Source organism: Sinocyclocheilus anshuiensis, unplaced genomic scaffold (assembly GCF_001515605.1).
Source record: "Sinocyclocheilus anshuiensis isolate Anshui unplaced genomic scaffold, SAMN03320099.WGS_v1.1 scaffold1514, whole genome shotgun sequence".
In the NCBI taxonomy this organism is placed as follows: Eukaryota; Metazoa; Chordata; class Actinopteri; order Cypriniformes; family Cyprinidae; genus Sinocyclocheilus; species Sinocyclocheilus anshuiensis.
This window is the reverse complement of record NW_015546148.1, coordinates 20,363-29,224: the sequence shown is the minus strand read 5'-3', so window position 1 is coordinate 29,224 and position 8,862 is coordinate 20,363.

The window sequence follows — 8,862 nt, the reverse complement described above, 5'->3', positions numbered from 1 at the left end:
GGACCTAAGCTAAGGGCTTTGTCTGCTCATGTTACACAAAAACACTCAGGTAACAGAACATGGTCGTTATGTATCTCTGCAAATCAGTATATCAAATCAGGTATCTCTTACCCCCGCTAGGCTTCTGTTAGTCAATAGGATGAGTCATCATTGCAAAGGTTTCTTAAATGAAGTTCCTAAACGTAAGTTAGGGAGGAGCGAGCCCATCTAATCTTTCAATCAACAGCCAGAGTATATAAGCAGCTGCTTACCTCTCTCCAGTCTCAGCTGTTCCAGCATCCCTCCACCTCCCCAAAACTCCACCTTCATCTTAGGTACCTTGCCCTTCGTAATCATCCTATATCAAGTCGCTGGGGGTATATCAGAGCTCGAGTTGAAGCTGCTTCATCGAGCCCCTCATCAGTGGACAGCAAGCCAAATAAGTTTACACACAATTTCCTTAAGATTATATGGGCAAACGAACTCGTTAATGTTTGTTAGTACTACAATCAAACCATTAAAACATACATTTCCTGCATTGTGCCTATTATTAAACATGGCAAACATCAGTTTGGGGCCAACTGAAAATTTACCATGTGCAATTGAGAATATGACAAGTAGTTTTGTTTGTTGTGTATTGTCACATGTATTGACATTTTGTCTGTTGTAATATCTAATGCAATGACCAACACATTCTCACTCCCAACTCATCACCTATTGACACTTGACCAGGATCCCTCAGCATCACTTTTTAACACTCAGGGTAACCCTTTACCATATTTTTTTTCAATGTGCAGGATGTGTTGCTTTCAATTAGAAGCTGTTGTGGTCATACACAGGTGTGATGGGCATGGGAAAATTGCCATGATAACATTACATTTTGGAGAATTACCCGTGATTTTGCCTATTAATCATTTATGTTGTTGAGAAGTGGGTAAGTTTAGGGTAGGAGTTTGGTTAGGTGCTCCAATGTTTATGAAAATATTAATATTTATACACTTAATTTTTTTATACTTATTTTTTTAAACAAAAATGCAAATACATATGCAAAGATTTACATGCGTCATCATCTGACACATGCATGTCTTGATCTGATGCATAAGGCAAGCAACTGAAAACAATGAAGTATTCTGCATGTTGAAAAATGACACTAAAGGCGTACCCTGAGTGTTTAAAAGTGATGCTGAGGGATCCTGACTAAGCGTCAATATGTGACGAGTGGGTAGTGAGAATGCCCTGCAATGATAAACATTTTTAGGCTCATTGTATTTAATCACACTTTCTATTATATGTATGTATTTTGTCTTTTGTATGTGGAAACTGAACAATCAAGATGTGTTTTGGGACAGTGGCAGTACCCATCAATCCTGTATGCCAGGATGAAGACATCTGTCACTAGCCTGGATCCTTTAAGTACTTCAAGTGGCGAAACATAATGAATGAATAAAAATACAACTAGGAATGAAGTTTAGAACATTTATTGAAATGGGGAAGTCAAATAAGCTAAGTGGTCAAAACTTTATATCTCTCTGAGGATCCTTCTTGAGACAGGTCAATAAAAATGAAACTGTCATCTCAGCAGGTGCAGTGGAATCAATGACCAATGACAGGGACTATTAGGTGACAGCTGGTGACACCATGACGTTTGTTTCCGGAGTGGTGTGAAAATTCACCTCCACAAAGAGCTCTCCTTTAACTCATCACCTCAAAAAATATGATGAACATGAACATGCCTCGAGTCTAGAGTGAAATGGATTTGCAATAAGAACACTGACACCTTGTCTACGCCGCATGTCGGTGATGTAACTGGGCAAAATAGAGACACTATGCTGCAGAGATGAGCTACTTGACTTGTACAGCCTTTGCTCAACACTCTAGAACAGAAAAGTGCATTCTAGACCACGTATGTACATTGGCGTAAAAGTGTAGTCCCTCTTTGTAAGAAATAAAATGGTAATATAGTAATAAAATAGTTGTTGTTTGGTAAACAGAAAAAAAAGATAAATCTGGAAGGATAAATAAAGTGAGAGAGATAAAAGAAGTTTTGTAAGTTCTGAGTTTGGGGAGTTCAGAAACAGAAACAACAACAACAGCAAGCTTAAGAACCCCCCCCCCGTCGGCAGTATTGCCATTGGGTTACTTTTATATTGTTGGCGCAGGTTGGTTTTTTAAGTTTAGTGATTTCTACCTAAGTGGAACCCACTGGAAGGAGATTTTGACCCCCGGAACGTGGTTTTGGAGTTTTGATAGCCAATTTTGACATACAGTTTCCCCCAGAACGTGATTGGGCTAGTTTTGGTCGTGATGAGACTATTTTAGAGTAGCAATTGGGCTGGTTTTGTTACACAAACCCTGGCAACCCTGCTTTAAGGTACCTACAGATTCCCACCCCTAGCTGCCATGTTTACCTGTAGTAGTTGTGTGCATTTAATAAACACTGACATGTTCAAAACACGCCATCAGAAAAGTTAATTAAGCATCGGTCAATGATTTCGGCCCTCCAAAACCATTTAATCTGAAACTTAAAATTCTTTTTTTGCAATTTCAGACGAATATATTCAGTTGCCGAAATTTCAGTGCATCTCCAATCTAAACATACACTCACTGTTGTTTGCGCTGCAGTTGTTCATCTCTCTCTCTCAGCTCGTATCTGAGGCTGGCCAGCATCTCCATGGAAATGTCCACCTGCCGCTCCAGTTTGGCCGCCCGCTCCTCCGCCTGGCGCTTCTCTCTGTGCATGCGCTCGCTCTCTCTCCTGGCCCGCCTCACCTCCGCGCTCCTCTGCTGCACCTCGTCCTGCAGCGTCTCCAGTTTAAACGACACGCGCTCCTGCACCTCCAGTGCCAGCTGCTGAAGCCGGGCCTCCAGCCCCAGCCTGCCCAGCCATGGCACTCCCAGCTGGGCCACGGCGTGTCCAGTGTCTGCCTCCGCTTCTGCGGCTCTGGAGCTCATGGCGACCGCCAGCTCTGGAGACAGAGACGATGGCGAGTCCCTCTGGATGAGGATCTTTCGGAGCGGACGAGCCAAACTCAGGGCATCCAGGAGCTCCAGCCGCAGGGGATTTCGTATTTCGTTCTCTCGCTGGGCGTAAAGGGACATCAGTCCGCCCTCAGAGCTCCGGCGAGGGAGAGTTTTTGGTTTTTGGCAGGAGCGGACGCTGGAAAGGTGCTCCCCAAACCCACACGCCTCTCCACAGGTCAGGCAGTGTAACGGTAGCTCGGTGCTGGTCGACATTCTGCGATGACGCACTCACACGCTCGAAAAACAACTCATGAGTCGCATGGTGAGATAATTCAGAGTTCAGGAGCGTTTCAAGAACGTTTCAGTAACTTTAGGAGCGTTTCAGTAACGTTTCAGTAACTTTACGAGCATTTCAAGAACGTTTCAGGAACTTTAGGAGCGTTTCAAGAAATTGTCAGTAACTTTACGAGCATTTCAAGAACGTTTCAGGAACTTTAGGAGCGTTTCAAGAAAGTGTCAGTAACTTTAGGAGCGTTTCAAGAACGTTTCAGGAAATTTAGGAGCGTTTCAATAACGTTTCAGGAACTTTAGGAGCGTTTCAAGAAAGTGTCAGTAACTTTATGAGCGTTTCAAGAACGTTTCAGGAACTTTAGGAGCGTTTCAAGAATGTTTCAGGAATTTTAGGAGCGTTTCAAGAAAGTGTCAGTAACTTTACGAGCATTTCAAGAACGTTTCAGGAACTTTAGGAGAGTTTCAAGAAAGTGTCAGTAACTTTAGGAGCATTTCAAGAATGTTTCAGGAACTTTAGGAGCGTTTCAAGAACGTTTCAGGAACTTTAGGAGCATTTCAAGAACGTTTCAGGAACTTTAGGAGCGTTTCAAGAATGTTTCAGGAACTTTAGGAGCGTTTCAAGAATGTTTCAGGAACTTTAGGAGCATTTCAAGAACGTTTCAGGAACTTTAGGAGCGTTTCAAGAACGTTTCAGGAACTTTACGAGCGTTTCAAGAAAGTGTCAGTAACTTTACGAGCGTTTCAAGAATGTTTCAGGAACTTTAGGAGCGTTTCAAGAAAGTGTCAGTAACTTTACGAGCGTTTCAAGAATGTTTCAGGAACTTTAGGAGCGTTTCAAGAATCTTTCAGGAACATGAGGGGCATTTCAAGAAAGTTTCAGGAACTTTAGGAGCATTTCGAGAATATATCAGGAATGTTTCAGTAACTAGCAGCGTTTCAGTAACATTAGAGAATTTTTCAAGGCATTTCAGTATCTTCTGGATTTTACAAAGGTTTTTCAGTAACGTTAGAAGCCTTTTAGGGGTGTTTCAGATGCATTTCAGTATCTTCTGGGACTTCTTTCAGAAGTTTTTCAAGGTGTTTCAGTATCTTCTGGGTGTTTCAAAGGTATTTCAGTAACTTTAGGAGCATTTTGGGGACGTTTCAGTATCTTTTGGTGTGTTTCAAGGGCCTTTTAGTAACTTCAGAAGCGTTTGGGGGCTTCAGTATCTTCTGGAGCGTTTCAATGGCATTTCAGGAACCTTTAAGAGAATTTAGGGACATTTCAGTAACTTTAGAAGATTTATTTAGGGCATTTCAAAAGCATTTCAATATCTTCTTGGGTCTTTCAAGGGCATTTCAGTAACTTTTATGAGTGTTTAAGGGGAATTTCAGTATCTTCTGGGCGTTTCAGTAACTTTAGGAGCGTTTTGGGGCTGTTTCAGAAGCGTCTTGGGGTATTTCAAGGTCTTTTCAGTAACTTTTGTAATGGTATTTCAGAAGTGTTTCGGACCCGTCAGTAACTTTGGAGCATTTTAGGGGCAATTCGGTGTCTTCTGTGGTGTTTTTAGGAACTTTTCAGTCCAAAACAGTCTCGTGCACAATTGCACCTGCAAAAGAAAAATGGAACAAAAGGAATAACTTCAGTAATATTCAAACAATTATGAGTATACAAGTTTCCATGATGACACAATTTGTTGTAGTTTAAAGTGCTTTTAAATTGTCTAAATCTAAAGGTGAGTTGTATCCTTTCTGTGTCCTCCCTCCATCATCTATTGGTGATTTTAATATATTAACACATTATGTTAACGTATTTTAATGCATCAAGCCAAACTTCATTCATTAATCTGCTGTGGTTTCGTAAGTATGTTCTCACAGGAAGTGATGTAATAGTGAGAAACTGGTGAACTGTAAACAGGTGAGTGTGTGTGTAAGTGTGCACTGATATTGAATATCTGTGCTTTCAGTTGATACTTCTGTCATCATCTACCCACAATCCCATGGAACAAAATGTCACAGCTGCTCTTCCATACGATGTAAGTTCATGCAGAGCACTGCTATCATTATACTTAACTTAGTAAACAATGTTCTGTCTGGATTTGAAGCGCTGCATGCTGAGCAAAAAATGCACCACTAGACTCATCCATCTCATCTTAGACTTACACAGTATATATGAGTATAAAGTGTTGTTTTTGTTCTCCTGTGATCATGTCTTATCTTGTTTAGAGTAGTTCAAAAACGTTTCAGGAATGTTTTAGTAACTTTAGGAGTGTTTCAAGAACTTTTCAGGAATTTTAGGAGCATTTCAAGAAAGTTTCAGTAAATTTAGGAGTGTTTCAAGAAAGTTTCAGGAACATTTCAGTAACTTTAAGAGCATTTCAAGAACATATCAGGAACGTTTCAGTAACTTTAGGAGCTTTTCAATAACGTTTCAGGAACTTTGGGAGCATTTCACGAACATATCAGGAACGTTTCAGTAACTTTAGGAGCTTTTCAAGAACGTTTCAGGAACTTTAGGAGAGTTTCAAGAAAGTGTCAGTAACTTTAGGAGCATTTCAAGAATGTTTCAGGAACTTTAGGAGCGTTTCAAGAACGTTTCAGGAACTTTACGAGCGTTTCAAGAAAGTGTCAGTAACTTTACGAGCGTTTCAAGAATGTTTCAGGAACTTTAGGAGCGTTTCAAGAATCTTTCAGGAACATGAGGGGCATTTCAAGAAAGTTTCAGGAACTTTAGGAGCATTTCGAGAATATATCAGGAATGTTTCAGTAACTAGCAGCGTTTCAGTAACATTAGAGAATTTTTCAAGGCATTTCAGTATCTTCTGGATTTTACAAAGGTTTTTCAGTAACGTTAGAAGCCTTTTAGGGGTGTTTCAGATGCATTTCAGTATCTTCTGGGACTTCTTTCAGAAGTTTTTCAAGGTGTTTCAGTATCTTCTGGGTGTTTCAAAGGTATTTCAGTAACTTTAGGAGCATTTTGGGGACGTTTCAGTATCTTTTGGTGTGTTTCAAGGGCCTTTTAGTAACTTCAGAAGCGTTTGGGGGCTTCAGTATCTTCTGGAGCGTTTCAATGGCATTTCAGGAACCTTTAAGAGAATTTAGGGACATTTCAGTAACTTTTGAAGATTTATTTAGGGCATTTCAAAAGCATTTCAATATCTTCTTGGGTCTTTCAAGGGCATTTCAGTAACTTTTATGAGTGTTTAAGGGGAATTTCAGTATCTTCTGGGCGTTTCAGTAACTTTAGGAGCGTTTTGGGGCTGTTTCAGAAGCGTCTTGGGGTATTTCAAGGTCTTTTCAGTAACTTTTGTAATGGTATTTCAGAAGTGTTTCGGACCCGTCAGTAACTTTGGAGCATTTTAGGGGCAATTCGGTGTCTTCTGTGGTGTTTTTAGGAACTTTTCAGTCCAAAACAGTCTCGTGCACAATTGCACCTGCAAAAGAAAAATGGAACAAAAGGAATAACTTCAGTAATATTCAAACAATTATGAGTATACAAGTTTCCATGATGACACAATTTGTTGTAGTTTAAAGTGCTTTTAAATTGTCTAAATCTAAAGGTGAGTTGTATCCTTTCTGTGTCCTCCCTCCATCATCTATTGGTGATTTTAATATATTAACACATTATGTTAACGTATTTTAATGCATCAAGCCAAACTTCATTCATTAATCTGCTGTGGTTTCGTAAGTATGTTCTCACAGGAAGTGATGTAATAGTGAGAAACTGGTGAACTGTAAACAGGTGAGTGTGTGTGTAAGTGTGCACTGATATTGAATATCTGTGCTTTCAGTTGATACTTCTGTCATCATCTACCCACAATCCCATGGAACAAAATGTCACAGCTGCTCTTCCATACGATGTAAGTTCATGCAGAGCACTGCTATCATTATACTTAACTTAGTAAACAATGTTCTGTCTGGATTTGAAGCGCTGCATGCTGAGCAAAAAATGCACCACTAGACTCATCCATCTCATCTTAGACTTACACAGTATATATGAGTATAAAGTGTTGTTTTTGTTCTCCTGTGATCATGTCTTATCTTGTTTAGAGTGCCAGGACTGCTAGCATATTGTTTTATGGTATGCATTTGTTCACAGTCTCACTCTAGTTTAAATAAATCATGTGCTCGCAAAGGCGCCACCTATATTTCAATGTCTCTCTCCTTCCTGCTTTCTTTGTCATTTATTTAATTTATGTCTACTAGAATATCAAGTATACACTAATTGTCTCTCCATCTCTCCATGAGTGTTTATGATTCATTTTTAATGTAAATATAATCGAAAATAGATTTCATAATATTAATGATTTTACTCTAACTTCTGTTTTATGCATAATGGTGACAATTTATTTCCCAAAATGCTCTAATGTATTCAATACACATTATAGTTTTATAATTTATATAGTTTACACATTATAATTTTGGGGTCAGTGAGAATTTTAAAAAATGTTTTTCAAGTCTCTTCTGCACATCAAGGCTGCATTTACGTGCTCAAAAATACAGCATTAACAGTAAAATTGTAAATTATTATAATAATTTAAAAATAGTTGTTTTCTATGTGAATATCTGTTAAACTGTAATGTATTTCTGTGATGTGCAGCTGTATTTTCAGCATCATTACTCCAGTCTTCAGTGTCACATGATCTTCAGAAATCATTCTAATATGCCATCTTTTTTTACATTATAAATGTCTTTACTGATTAATTTTAATTTCAATAACTGCTTAAGGTTTTTACTGTATTGAACTTTTAGAAGTATGTCTAATTAGAAGAGGAAAACTATTCTGTACATTATCAGGAAATAAACATGAGTAATTAGTTAGTTAATGAAGAATTATTAGTGTCACTCCAGAGCATATTCTATTTCAGATGCATTCATAAAATGTGAGAGATGTTGTAGGGGACCTGCTGGAATTCACGCATGACCCTGCGCGCGCGCTCCATGTTATTTCCGCATGAATATGATGAAGACAAAAGCTGCGGTCCGAGAAAAGCAACATTAACACCGCGATGATGAAATGCAGCCTAGAAATATGCATGCGTGCATTGATTACACAAATGCAGTCTTCTGCTCATGCTTTCTCGTTTAAGATTCATGTGCATGCTTTATGTTGCAACTGTTATTGAAAGAAACATCTACACAGTGAAAATGCATCAATCGGTTTGGTCTTGTATCGGAATGTGTGTGCATCACGCGACCCAGCCCAAGAACTTCACATGCATCATCCAAAAGCATGCAGTAGCTTATTCAAATGAACGTGCAGCATTAAAAATCAAAACCCACCGGTTCTCCCGGTTCTCTGTCTGGACTCTCGTCTTCCGCAGACCCAGTTGCTCCGGTCGCCTCTGACGTCACTCCCGGTCTGGGAGAAGCGGACCGCTCGAGGAGCGTGAAATAGAGCGGTAAGACAAATACATGTATGTGGGAGCGCGCGCGTCACGTTCTGCCGTGCGCGAGCGGCGCTGTCCACACTCACGTGGTGCTGAAGCTCAAACCGAGAACACCTTGGTTTGATTAAAATACGCTACAGCTGTGTCTATAATTACAATGCATTAAATATGTGATTAAATATGTTTGAATGCAGTATCTAAGAGATCGAATACGCTACTTTTTCTTTAAAAAAACCTCTCTCTCTCTCTCTCTATATATATA